The following is a 14,046-nucleotide window of genomic DNA, read 5'->3' as shown; positions in this document are numbered from 1 at the left end:
ATCTTTCCTTTAACAAGATGCAAACGTGGGAAAGGATGAAAAGTTAGACTTCCACAGCAGAACAAGGGAATTCCAAGATCTTGCACATAGTCCCTCAACCAATCAGAAAGTGCCCCAAATATTCTACGAGCAACGAGTTCCTTAAGAAAAGAGCCCTGGAAAGGCAGCTAGGTGGCACAATGGATAGAGCACCGGCCCTGAAGTCAGCAGGACCTGAGTTCAAATTCAGCCTCAGACCAAACACTTGACACTGACTAGCTGTGTGACCCTGGGCAAGTCACTTAACCCCAATTGCCTAAAAAAAAAAAAAAGACCAGAGCCCTGGAGGCTAAACCAGTCACAACCCATCAAGGATGGGGCAAAGGCATTTCTCTACTCACTTGTTTAATAAGCTTAGGGGGCAGCTAGGTGGCATAGTGGATAGAGCATCGTCCCTGAAGTCAGGATGGACCTGAGTTCATATCCAGCCTCAGACCAAACACTGACTAGCTGTGTGACCCTGGGCAAGTCACTTAACCCCAGTTGCCTAAAAATTAAAAAAAAAATTAATAAGCTTATTGAATATTAACTGACCCACCCAGAGGGTGGAGATAGCCTCCATTTTTTAACATGGGACACATGATCTGGGTCAGAGATAACACGTCAAGGAGCAACATGGGATGGGTGTATAAGGAAGATCGTAACTCAGAAGGGCTAGGACCAGTCTTAGCCCTGACAGGGGGAGCAGCATCAGACTAACAGTATAAAAGGTGGCTCTCACTTCTGTATGGTGTGCCTCTCCCAACAGGGGGCTCACCCACTTTTTGCAAGAACCGTAATAAACAATTCTTCTTTCACTCCAGACTTAGTTTCGTTATTGAGAGCAAGACTGTAATCAGCTTTGTAATTGGGAAAGCAACGGGCTGCAGCAGCCCGACGGGGCTAACTTCCCAACCCTGCTGAGGAGGTCCAAGGGGCTCTACTTCTAACACAAAGATGGGGACCTTGACAAATAATGGACGTGAAAGGACACATTCCGCTCTGTCCTAACATTACCCCCTTCAGCTATCTCACATTTGCCCCCTTCTCTCCTCCATCACAGGAGAGAGGCAGCTGACCCTGGTGTCAGGAGAACTTGAGTTCAGATCTGGCCTCTGATGCTTATGAGCTGGGCTCCGTCAACTCTGACTGCCTCAGTTTCCTCAGCTCTATAAGAAGAATCATGACAGCCCTCTACCTCCCTTTGTCGTGGGGCTCAAATGAAATGCTATTCAGCAGGGGCCTGCACACAGTAGGAGTTGATCCTTTCCTCTCCCTCCCCTCTGGTACCACTACCATCCAGGCACAGGCCCCCCTCTCCCCTGCTCTGGGCTTGGACAGGGGCCTCCTGACCCCTCCCAGTCCAACCTCCACCCAAGTCATCTCCCTGAAGCCCAGGCCTGACAGGGTCACTCCCCTGCTCAATAAACTCCAATTGCTCCCTGTTATTGCCAAGGTCAAAGACAAGCTCTTGGGCTTAGCATTTAAAGCCTTTAAAGCTGGCTCCAGCTGACTTTGCCAGGTTCCTTACACTTCCCACCCTCTTCCTTCGTGTCCCAGACGGCAAGACAACACACCACCCCCCATCTCCTTGACTTTGCACAGGATTGCCTGGAAAACACTCCCTCTTCACCCCTCCCTTCAGAGCACCTTGCACATTTGGGCCCAGATCAACAGCCGCCTTCTAGAGGCAACCTGCCCTGTTCCCTCCAGGTGTTAGCCCCTCCTCCTCTTCCTAATCTCTTTGTATTCACTCAGACAGAACCAGGCACTCTTTAGTTTGGTGGCCCCCCAGGAGACCCGTGTCTCCTGAGCCCCCCCCCCCCCCCCGGGAGCTGCTTGCTGGCTCAAAGCCTCTCTCAGTTCCTCGGAGCACTGTGGCCACCCCTGCCACCCCTGGCCCTTGCCAACACGGCCAGGCCCTCTTTTCTTCTTTCTCAACATTGCTTGGAGCAGGCCTGTCCCTTGGCACCTGGAGCATGCTTACCTTTAGTTCTTCCTATTCTTGTGGTCTCCACACCTCGCTGACATCCCATCCCAACATATGTGGAGAACGTCAAGATGGGCCTTTGATGGGGGGGCACCCTGCTCCACAGGACACCCTTCCTGTCCCCCTCCATGTTGGTCCTGTAGGCTGGACAAAGTTGTTTGCTTATCCCCTCCCCTCCCCCATTAGACTGGAAGCTCCTGGAGGGCAGGGCCTATCTAGCTTATTTTGTTCCTATTTGTATGCCTAATACTTGCACCCACAGCCACAAATGGTTGTTTCTTCATCAGTGGCTTCTGCGACCTCATAGGCCTCATCGGCCAAAAGCTTTTCCACCTTTACTGATTTCTTCCTGAGGAAACTGGATACAATAGCAGCAACTTGGTTATTTAGTGTCTAGGAAAAGTAGGTTTACCAAGTTTGTAACAACCTACCGAGAAGGTTTCCCCCAGGATGTTTTGTAAACAAGTAACCATCTTAGTTGCAAATGTAGACATCCAGGAGCCTCCAAAGAAGGGGGCCTGAGGGCCTCAGGGAACCCCTGTTTGACATGGGTGCCTCCTGAGCTGGCCCTGCTCCGTCCCAGAGGTGACCTCCTCCCTGTCCCTGTGCTATGCCCAGATGGATGTCTCTGAGCGGAGGGTCACAGAAGAGGCTGATTGTCGGTGTCCTTTCAAAGAATCTTGAACAAACGATGGGGCTGAATGGATGGATGGCAGGCCTCTGGCTGGAGGAAGGCCTTTCACAGAGCGCTCTGTTCTGATGAATCAAATGCTTGTTCCTAATCAGCAGCTGGCAGCCGACAATCAGCAGGGAGGGAGCTTTCTCTGCAGGGATAGTGATGGGGTCAGTAGTAGAACAATGCTAAAAACCTGCCGCCAACCTGGTGATGCCCTCAGTTCATGGCGGACAAGGCTCCTGAGAGTCCTGTGGGATAGGAAAGTGGGCAGAGAGATGCCACAGCGGGTAATATCCACTCACTTGGTTTGGGGGCATTATTAAGATTTCCCCCATCCTTCAGACACCTAGTAAACTGGCCCTTTGATGCCCTCAGAAGTATATCATTGCAGCCCAGATCTTCCCTCTATGTCTTGGTCCAAATCCAAGTGCTTTTCTATCTTTGAGGAGAAAATGTTTTTACAAAAACCTTTGAATACATTGTTGGTGGAGTTGTGAAATGATCCAACCATTTTGGAGAACAATTTGGAACTATGCCCAAAGGACTATAAAAATGTGCATAGCCTTTGAACCAGCAATAGCACTTCTAGGGCTATATCCCAAAGAGATCAAACAAATGGGAAAAGGACCCACATGTACAAAAATATTCATAGCAGCTCTTTTTGTGGTGGCAGAGAATTGGAAATTGAGGGGATGCCCATCCATTGGGGAGTGGCTGAACAAGTTGTGGTATATGAATGTAATGGAACACTATTGTGCTGTAAGAAACGATGACCAGGCTGAGTTCAGAAAAACCTGGAAAGACTTGTATGGTCTGATGCTAAGTGAAGTGAGCAGAACCAAGAAAACGTTGTATACAATAACAGCCACATTGTACAATGACTAATATTGATGAACTTAACCCTTCTCAGTAATACAAGGATCTAAGACATCTCCAGAGGCCTTGTGATGGAAAATGCTATCCACATCCAAAGAAAGAACTATGGAAGTTGAATTTCTACCTTTTTTTCCCTTGTCTGTTGAGTTTTCTTTCCTCTTTCTGGTGGTTCCTCCTACCGGTCTTAATTTTTACTTACCACATCACTAACGTGAAAATATGTTTAATAGGAATGTAAATGTAAAGCCTATATTAGATTGTGCGCTGTCTTGGGGAGGGTGATGGGGAGGAAGGGGGAGAAAAATTTAAAACTCAAAAGCATATGGAAGTGATTGTTGAAAAATCAAAATAAATTAATAAAATTTAAAAATTAAAAAAAACCTTTGAAGTTCCCCTCCTCCTTTCTTTTTTACTGTCTGCTGTCCTTCTTCCACTTCTGCCTGAATTAGATGTCTTTCCATTGGCTTCTCACCACCACCACCAGCACCCCTGCCCCCCAAGGACCGGCATGGGACAGCCCTTCTCCTAATCAGCCCATTGTCTTTGTCACGAGATTGTAGAAGAAACAAGTAAATATTGTAAAAAGAAGTGTTGCTTTTGGGTTGCCATCTCTCTGCTTGGCAGGAAGGCGAGTATTTGCTGTTGAAGGTGCTTTGGGGCCCTTGAAGACTCCGTTCTGGAGACTGATGTTTTTCCATTAAACCTCCAAGTAAAAAGATCAGAATTGGTGTCCATGTCGCTTCTGTTGTCCTCTATCCGGTCACCCTGATCAATGACTGGCTTGAATAGTTCTAGCTTGAGGTGTCCCATGTGCATATCCTATCTCTTTCTCATTATATTTTCTTCTAGCTCCTCGTTAACTCTGACCTTTGTTCTGTCCAAGGTCAGAGGGCACCCAGGCAGCTGAGGCAGGGCTGGGCCCCACCTCCACCCCACCCCCTCAGTAATGAGATTTTTCCTGTCTGTTTCGTGAAGTCCTTTGACAATGCAAGCTGTGCTGGGCAAGAACGATTTAGCGGATGATGTCAAGAGTCCAATGTCAACATCAGTGATTATTGAACCAGTGAATGTCTCCTCAATACCAGTGATAATCAATGAACTTCATCTAGTTTTTACTAAGAGATATTGGAATGTAAATTCATTGAGAGGAGGAATGATTTCATTCTTCGTACTTCTATCCCAAGGGCCTGGTGCACAGTAGGCATTTCATTAATACTTGTTGATATAATTAGATGTATACTGAAAAAAATAGCAAGTTCTAGAGTGTAACCACCTCTGAAACCAGGGATGCTCTTTCCGCTCCACACTCCCCTGGGTCCTGGAGAGAGCAGGCTCAGACTTACAGGGATTACTAAGTGTGAGGCTTCAGCCTCAAAAGGAAGGTGACTTCTGGGGGCAGCTAGGTGGCGCAGTGGATGGAGCACTGGCCCTCGATTCAGGAGGACCTGAGTTCAAATATGGCCTCAGACCAGACACTTGACACTTACTAGCTATGTGACCCTGGGCAAGTCACTTAACCCCATTGCCCAGCCAAAAAAAAAAAAGATCACTTCTGGGTGTTGTGTAAATCAGCTTCTGGGCCAGGTCAGCGGCTCCTCCTTGGGGGGCTGGACTCAGCTGCCCTTGCAGTTGTTGTTCATTCGCCCCATTCTTGATGCCCCCATTGGGGGTTTTCTTGGCAGAGACAGTGGAGCGGTTTGCCGTGTCCTTCTCCAGCTCATTTTACAGATGAGGAAACTGAGGCAAAAAGGCCAAGTGACCTACCCAGGGTTACACAGCTAATGAGTATATCTGAGGCTAGATTTGAACTCAGGAAGATGAGTCTTCCTGACTTCTGCCACCTCGGTACTGTAGCTTGGCAGATTTGACTTAGACTCTAGTGCCTGGCTGTTCTAACCTCTCAGACCTCGAGGAGTTACTTAGTCTGACGTATCTTCTCTGCTCCTACATCCCAGAGCAGGAAAGGATGAAACACTAAATAGAGAAAAAACAGCAGTGCCGAAGAAACCTGGCTTCACAATACCTAGCTCCTCAGGGAGGTGAAGGATCCAAGATTGGCCAAACACATCTGTCTTCCTCCTTTCTCTCTCTCTCTATCTCTCTCTGTCTCTCTGTCTCTGCCTCTCTCTGTCTCTCTCAGTCTCTGTCTCTCTCTGTCTCTGTCTCTGTCTCTCTCTGTCTCTGTCTCTGTCTCTGCCTCCCTCTGTCTCTGTCTCTCTCTGTCTCTCTCTCTGTCTCTGTCTCTCTTCTCTCTCTCTCTGTCTCTCTCTCTCTCTCTGTCTCTCTCTCTCTCTCTCTCTCTCTCTCTCTCTTCTCTCTCTCTCTCTCTCTCTCTCTCTTTCTCCCTGCCAGCCCCAGAGCCTTACAGCATTTCGTCCTCTCTTACTATCATAGAGAGAGATTGGGTCTCTTTATGACCTCAGGGCACACTCAGTTCTGGCTCAGTAGCCAGAAGGCTTTTCTTCACTGTGCAGACAGGGAATAGTTACAGGATGCCTGTGCTTGTTCTGAACCTCTGCCCCCTGAACACAGAGCCCTCCATTACCTAGAATCCTGCCCTCCAAGAAGCAGGTTCCCTAAAGGCCCACGAGGGTTGGCAGCAGGCAGAGCTGACTGAGTATGCTCCTGGGGAGGGCCCTTATTGACCAGTCTCCCTCCATCCCCCCGCCACACACAACAATGGGGCTAGGCAACCCAGTAAGTAGAGCCCTGGTCCAGAAGACCTGAGTTCAAACCATGACCTCAAAACCTTACTAGCTGGGCAACCCTGGGCAAGTCACTTGATCTCTGCCATCAGTTTCCTCATCTGTAAAATGGAGACAATAACAGCACCTACCTTCCAGAGTTGTTGTGAGGATCAAATTAGAAAATCTTTGTAAGAAGTGCCTAGCCCAGTGCGTGACCAGAGTAAGCAGACATTAATTCATGCCTGTCCTCTCTGTGTGAATGACTGGGTCTTTCAGGTCAAAGTAGGAAGAGAAACCAACATTGTATGGGATGGGAGCCCAAGCCACACTCCTTCTGATGATGATGGTACTGAAGGGTGCCCTTGGGGCCAAGGCTTTGGGAGGATGTTGGCCCAGCCTGGCATTTTATACCATCAATGGTGCTTTAATGGGGCTCCCCCTCCTATATTCCAGAACTGCTGTATCTTTTTTAGGATAACCCTCATTATACCAGGATGTTGTAATGAGCAGGATTCCTTTGGGGTAGGTCCCTTCTGACGGCTGGTCCTTGATTTTCCCTGTGGCATTGGACATAGCGACCCAATTGGTGGTTTCGAGCGCCACCTGGTGGCCTACCCAGAATCAGCCCAGCACCTGTGGGACAGACTGGGATGGGTAAGAGCTCTCCCTTCAGAGCTGGGGGTTATGGAAGGTGTCCATGCCAGGCAGTGGCAGGCTCAGACCTGTAAGGTGGGAAGGTGGTTTGGGCAGTTCTGGAGTGCGGAACGGGGAGCGTTAAGGTGCGGAACTGCCTCTGGAGTCACTGGCCCTGCTCACAGCCTTCTGCTGATGCTGTGTGTGTGTGACCTCAGGCAAGTCCCCCGAGCCTTTCAGGGACCCAGTTTCCTGAAATGTAAAAATTAGAGGCTTAGACTCATGGCCTCTGGGCTCCTTTCTCTGTGTGCCCCTCTCCCATTCGCCGTCCCATTCTTTATTTCAAGGTATTGATTACTGTATGGCCGGGGTGGGGGGTGGTATATTTGGAAATGAAGGTGCTATAAATGATAGCAGTCAAATTTGGCCAGGAAAGTCTTCATGAAGCCGGGACAGACCAGCTGCCTCCAGGGCAGCCTTAGGGCAGCTACCGTCAGGCTCACAGGACAAAGAGAATCTGGGGTCTCTGGGGATGGTGAGAGAGAAGCCTGAGGCTGGCCCAGGCCCAGCGGCCCTAGCTTCTGTGCCTTCTTCCTTGGGAGGCAGGTGTGAGTGAGAAAGCCCCAGGAGGGCTAGGTCCTCAGCAGGCGCTGGCTGGGGGAGAGGTGCCCTCCTCATCTGGGCACTGGCTGACTGACGGATAGTAGAAGGAAGATCTCCCAGATGATCAGAGCTGCCCTGACTCCCAAGGGAATAGAAAGGAGCAGGCAAGAAGAAGGCTTGGATAACAGCAGGGGGTGGCCTGGTCTTGAGATTCAAACCACCAGAGTGAGTCCTGTCTATGTGGTCCCTGGCCTGAGAACCAGAGCCAGGCTAGAATCGGCTCCAGTTTCTGAGAAACCGGCAGGCTCATCGGTGGGGGAAGCTGAAAACAGCCAGGCCCTTTGTTTGAGGGGGGACTAAAAACATCCAGGCTCCTCATTTGGCGGGGAGCCCAAAACAGCCAGGCTCCTCTTTTGGGGGGGGAGCCAAAAACAGCCACACTCTTTGTTTGGGGGGGGGCCAAAACAGCCAGGCTCATGCTGGGATCACTTAGTTGATGAACACATTTGGGATGCATCACTCCTCTGCCAGAAAATGCCCTGCCAGCCACTCAAGGCCTGGGCAGCCTGAGGCCCTCCTCCCGTTGCACCCTGGAGCCTACAGGCTCCTTCCTCCAGGGGCTCTGTGCTTTGGCTATAGTCCCTGATTCCCCGCATGATTCAGTCCTTTCCAGAACCCACCCTCTGGTTTCCCAGCCTGGGATGCTTCCCTGCCCCCATTCTGCTGGGTCTTTAAAGGCACCTCAGGTGAAAGCACACCTGCCTGCCACACCATCCCTAGTCACCTCTTAAATGGCACATCCTCTCTCTCTCATGGGTCACACACGGCCTGATCTCTGGGATGCACCCATCCATCTGGTCTCTTTCTGTATGAAGGTTTCTCGGCTAAACTGTCAATGTCCTGAGGTCAGGCACCAGGCCTCTCACCAGATGGGACACTGAGAGTCTCCTCAAGTAAATGTAACCCCCTGTTTATAGTAGAGGGTTCCAGCAGCGGAAAGGCATGGGAGGTCTGCCTGCAGAAGCTGGGGATGTGGCCAGAGCGGCCCCAGGGCCCCACCAGAGCCATGAGGCGTGGTCTGTGAGGCTGAGCCAGGCCAGTTTGTGTCTGGGCCTTTCCTTCCCTCCCCCAACCCCAGCATATGCACTGATGGGGTAAGGGAAGGGGTCACCAGCAGAGGTCTAACCAAAAGACGTCTCCCGGGATGTCCCCCAAACAGGAATCGAGCACAGCCAGTCAATGAACAAGCATTTATTAAGGGTGACTTGCCTGGCACCTTGCAGCCTGCCGCCCTGAGTAGGACTCACTAGAGAAGACCTCACCTTCTTGTGACTACAAGCGGTGCCCCTGGGCCTCTGCCCTTGCCAGCCTTGGCCAGCCTCCTTTCACTGACTTCCTCCTGGGACAGAATCCTGCTGCTGGGGCTGGCCCAGGTCCTGGCAGTGACCTCAGCAACAAAAGTTGTGATGCTGGCTCACAACGTGATGTCTGCCTGTAACCTCCTGTGACCCTCATCACAGCCCTGTGTGGTCTTATCATGTGGCCTTCAATAGATGTGGGACCAGGCGGACACTGCCACCCTCACTCTCCTGATGGTCATGTAAGTGGCCTGTGCAGAGGAGGCCCCTCTGACCCTCTGGGCCTGGGGCGTGGGGCCCCAGGATACCACGCTCCAAGCACCCCGCCTGCTCTGAAGACTGTGGGCATGCCACGTGTGCCCTCCGCAGCCTGGACACACAGTAGGTACTACAGAAATGCTCGTTTTCTCCCTGCTAAGAGCTGGGTCCCACCTTGGGGAAAGGCAGACACCCGCTGGATTGGGAAATGCGTTGTCCCAAGGGGGCTAGACCAGCTTGTTACAAGAGGAAATTGGTTTCTTGGAACCATTTGCCAGCCTGCTTTGGTCATTGGAGCATGGGGCTTCATCCAGCCTGACCTGTGCTCTAGGTACAGAGGCGTCCTTGGGGCTGCCTGGGTCCCAGGGACCCTGGCACCTTCCCCTCAGAGCTGGGGGTCCCTGTGGCTCTCTTCCTGAGGTGTGCCCCTTCCCAGCAGGGCACACGGTGAGTATTACAGGAGCGATCCCTGCGAGGACATTGAAAGGGCCGGTTGATGAGGCGGCTGTCGGTGCCTGAGCTTCTGCTGTGCATGTCCAAGCAGAAAGCATCAAGGCAAACTTGGGGGAAAGGGCTCTGCTCTCAGGGCCTCCTTCCTAATTGGGCCTCCCCCTACCACCGTCTCAGGCCAGGAGCTACCCCAGCGGTCTGCACGCCCAAGAGCAGAGGAGACAGGACCTCGAAGGACAGCACCACAGCGGGGACTGAGGATGACAGGGAGAAGGCAGAGCCCCTATGCAGATGTGGCTTTCCTTTCCTCTGCAGCCATACTGGTCTTTGGACTCCAAAGGAGAGCACAAATACAGATGGCAGGGCAGGGCTTAGCAGCGAGGAGATAACAGCTGCCTTTGTGGAGAGGAAGGTGCCCCGCACCAGGTAAACTGCATCCTGCCAGACTAGAAGCTGGGGGGGGGCAATGACCAAACAACGGCAGGGAACAGAGCCTGCAGACTACAGCCAGTGTGCCTGACGGTGAATCCTGGCCTTCGGAGTCGTGGTTAAGGGGTGGTTAGCAAACAGCTAGAAAAGGAAGCAGTCATCACTGGGGCACCGGGGCCTGAGCGGGGCCTGGCCAGGCCCCCCAGCCTCGGCTCCCTTTCTTGACGGGTCATGGAAATGGTAAAGCAGGGGAACGCTCCCTGGATTTCAGGAATGTGTCACATTCTTCATCATCATCAGGGCCTCCATCCCCTCCCCTGCTCAGATGTTCTCAGTCCTGCTCTCCCTTTCCCTTTCTCCCGATTTCCAGCCAGGAGGACCTTTCCAGCTCTGAAGCCCTTATCCCCTTGTCCTACACCCACCTTTTGACAGACTTCACCACAGACTCCTTACCCCCCCCACCTCTTTTGCTCCTACTTATGAATCAGGCTTGATAGCCAGCCCTGAGGACCCTCCCCTCCACCCTCTCCTCCTCCCCTTGGGTGGCTGATGGAGAGCCAGCCCTCTCTAGGTGCACTGAGCCCAGCCCCTCCCATCTTCTCCAGCAGATTGCAGCCTCTCCCCCTCTCCAATCTTCAACTTCTCCCTATCAAAGGGTACCTTCCCTGTCTCCACCCTTAAAAGCCTTCCCTAGACCCACCTCCCATCCCCTCAGGATGCTGTCCCATATCTCTCCTCCTTTCCCAGACAAGCTCTCTGAAAAGCCCCTGCTTCTCATTCCATCCCCAACCCTCCAGGCTGGCCTTCATCAGTCAGCTGACAGTGCCTCCCCAATCCGGGGTCTTTCCTCCAGCCTCGCTGTGCCACCCTCTGCTCCTACGGACCCTCTCCTCTGACTGCATGTCATGCTGGGCTCTCCTGACCTCCGCCTAACTCTCTGACCGCCCCTTCTGGGGCCCCTCTGCTAGAGGCTCAGCCACATCACAGCCCTGTCCCTGCGAGAGGGTGTCTGTCCCCAGGGGTCTGCCCAAGCCTTCTCCCTCTGCTCTCTATGCCTCTCTCCTGCCTCTGTGCCTTTCCCTCTCTTTCTCCCTCTCCGTTGCTCTCTTCTCTTTCTTCTCTCTCTCTCTCACCCTCCATAGCCTCATCAGCTCCCTCCCAACTGGCCTCCCTACCTCAGGCCTCTGTCCACACCAGCCCATCCTCCACACGGCTGCCCATCTAGCCAGGGGCCTCCCCTTCTGGTCAGCCCCAGGATCAAATACCAACTTTTCTGCTCAGTTTTCAGAGCCCTGATGCTCCAGCTCCAGCCTCATTGGGCATGACTCCTCCTCCTGTGCTCTGCATTCAGCCGCACTCCCTCAGGGTGTGCGCTGGCCGCCCCCCAGGCCTGGAATGCTCTTCCTCCTCCAGGGCGCATCCGGATTCCTTCTCTTTCTCTAAGGTGCTGCAGCTCCCCCGCCGCTGTCTTCCCGTGTGTGTGCCTTTACGCATGTGTACACATGTATAGGTGCTCATGTACATATGCACGCCTGTACAGCCCTTCCACTGATGTGGAGTACACTTTTCCTTGCACCTGGATGTGGAGCCCATGAGAGTGACCCCAGGAGCCTACGGAACTGTCAGCTCCCCGCAAGCCGGGGTCGGGATCATATCTCCAGTGCCCAGCACATGCCTGGCACAGAACAGGCGTGTAACACATATGTGTGGAAAATCGAGGCACATGAATGGAATGCAATATTATCGCGCCCTCAGAAATGACCAAATGGCCACCTGAGGCAGCAGAGCAGAACCCAGAGAACAGCTAACCCGCCGACGACCAGACTGTAGGGACTGCCATCAGTGACTGCCCGGGGACCCCAGAGGACCCGCCCCTGACTGAGAAGGGACAGATGCACAATGCAGGAAACACCGCCTTTTGGGGGTAGCTAGGGGGCGCAGCGGAGAGCAGGCGAGGCCCGGCGTAGTCTCATCACTTCTGATCGGCTGGCTGGGTGACTCAGGGCAAGTCCCTCACTGCTGTGTCTCAGTTTCTTCATCTGTAAAACGGGCACAACAGCACCCACCTCCCGGGATGGTTGTGATTCTTCAAAAAGACGCTTCTTTTTAAGGAGACCTTAAAGGACATGCCCACTAGTGTTATGGTCATCTTTGGATCCAGCCAAAGAGAGAGAATTTGCTTTAACATCACATACTTGTTAGGAGAATTTTCTCTTCCCTTTCGGGCTGGGGGGGGGGCGCTGGGTGGCACAATGGTTAGAGCTCTGGGCCTGGAGTCAAGAATTCCCGAGTTCAAATGTGGTCCCACATACTTGCTAACTGTGTGACCCTGGGCAAGTCACTTCACCCTGTTTGCCTCAGTTTCCTCATCTGTAGAACGGAGATAACAAAAGCACCAATGTCCCAATGAGATTACCATTGTAAAGTGCTCTGCACATGCCTGGCACACAGTAGGCCTACATAAATGTGAGCTATTATCATTACAAGAGTTCGGCGCATGCCTGGAACACAGTAGGAGCAACATAAATGTGAGCTATTATTATTATTCTTTATTAGAAGAGTTCAACGCATGCCTGGCACACAGTAGGCCTACATAAACACAAGCTATCTTTATTATTATTTATTACAAGAGTTCAGCACATGCCTGGAACACAGTAGGAGCAACATAAATGTGTGCTATTATTATTATTCTTTATTAGAAGAGTTCAACGCATGCCTGGCACACAGTAGGCCTACATAAACACAAGCTATATTATTTATTACAAGAGTTCAGCGCATGCCTGCCACACAGCAGGCCTATATGAATGCACATTGTTATTATTTCGTTGTACTTCAATGGGGGGGGAGAAGTAGAAGGGAAAGAATATGCAAGGAGAAGATGCTTGCTGATCGATGCTATTTTTATGGACAGTGCGGGACAGGCCATGGACAACTGGGGGGGCCCAGAAGGGCCTGACTGGGCGGTAAGAAGAATGAGGAGTAGCACGGAAGGCTCGCCTCCGTGTGGAAGGAGGTCTGCAGTGTGGGGCCCCAGGGATCTGTCTGTACCAAAGCCTAACACAAAAGCATTACCAGCCGCTCAGCCAACTGCAGACGGGAGTCTGGCTGGCAGAGTCTGTGCCCAAACAGAGCTCCACAGGCTAGAATTTGGGGCTGAATCTAAGAAGACAGAATTTAATAGTGATAAATGTGGCTTAAAAAAATCGATAAGTACAGGAGGAGGGGGGAGATGGGTATAAATTTGGAACTCAAAAACTTGGAGTGAATGTTGAAAGCTAAAAATAAATAAATTTATATTTAAAAAAATTTTTTAAAAATCGATAAGTACCAGAGAGGGATGGCCATGGTTGGAGAGTAGTTTGTCTGAAAAAGATCTGGGGGTCTGAGAAGGCCACAAGCTCAGCGAGAGCCAAGAGGGGGAAGGGGCGGCCAGGAAAGCTAAGACACCCTGGGCTGCATCAAAGAAGACACAGCCTCCAGGGGTGGGGAGGTGATTACTCAGCTGTCCGCTGCCCTGGTCAGACTTCCTCTGGGTCATGGGGTTCAGTTCTGGGGTAAATGAAGGGTGAGCCAGGGAGGGTAATCAGGATGGGGAAGGGTCTTCAAGTCTGGCTGCAGGGGGCTCAGCAGAAAGAATGGGGGTCACCCAGTATAGAGAAGGCTCAGGGGGCCCTAGGGAGCTGCCCATTGTCACACAGGGAGGAGGATCGGCCTTGTCTGTGGCTTGCAAGGACAACTGTCCCCAGGCGGAATGGCTGTCTGCGCAGGTGGGGACCTCCTCACCAGGCCCTCCAGCAAAGGCTGGCTGACCGCCCATCTAGGCTCACGGGGATGAGACCCTGGAAAACAATGGGGAGTTTTACAAGGGGCTGGAGCGCAGTGCTGGGCCGGGGGCCCAAAGTCACAAACCAGAGCGGACTTCTACGACTCCATGACGGCTCCATGACCTCACCCACAGTCGCTCCCACCAGGGGCCACCTTGCGGGGCACCTGCTCCAGCCCACACTGCCTCCTCGTGCCAGGGATGAGGCCCAAGGCGATGGTGCAGGATGGAACGGTCTGGAGGTG

The 14,046-nt window shown here is 52.2% G+C and overlaps 1 long non-coding RNA gene across 1 annotated transcript in view; it reads left to right on the top strand.

The window, feature by feature from the left end:
* The window catches only part of LOC144456632 (uncharacterized), a 469,008-nt gene extending 455,723 nt beyond the window's left edge, over positions 1–13,285 (top strand). The window contains exon 2 of the long non-coding RNA XR_013485638.1: positions 13,201–13,285. This is a non-coding gene — a long non-coding RNA (uncharacterized LOC144456632). The remainder of the gene's footprint in view (positions 1–13,200) is intronic.
* Positions 13,286–14,046: the final 761 nt, after the last annotated feature.

Source organism: Phascolarctos cinereus, unplaced genomic scaffold (genome assembly GCF_003287225.1).
Source record: "Phascolarctos cinereus isolate Bilbo 61053 unplaced genomic scaffold, phaCin_HiC Scaffold_4;HRSCAF=312, whole genome shotgun sequence".
Classification (NCBI taxonomy): Eukaryota; Metazoa; Chordata; class Mammalia; order Diprotodontia; family Phascolarctidae; genus Phascolarctos; species Phascolarctos cinereus.
Note: the sequence above shows the minus strand (reverse complement) of the source record. Positions and strands in the feature narration are given on the sequence as shown.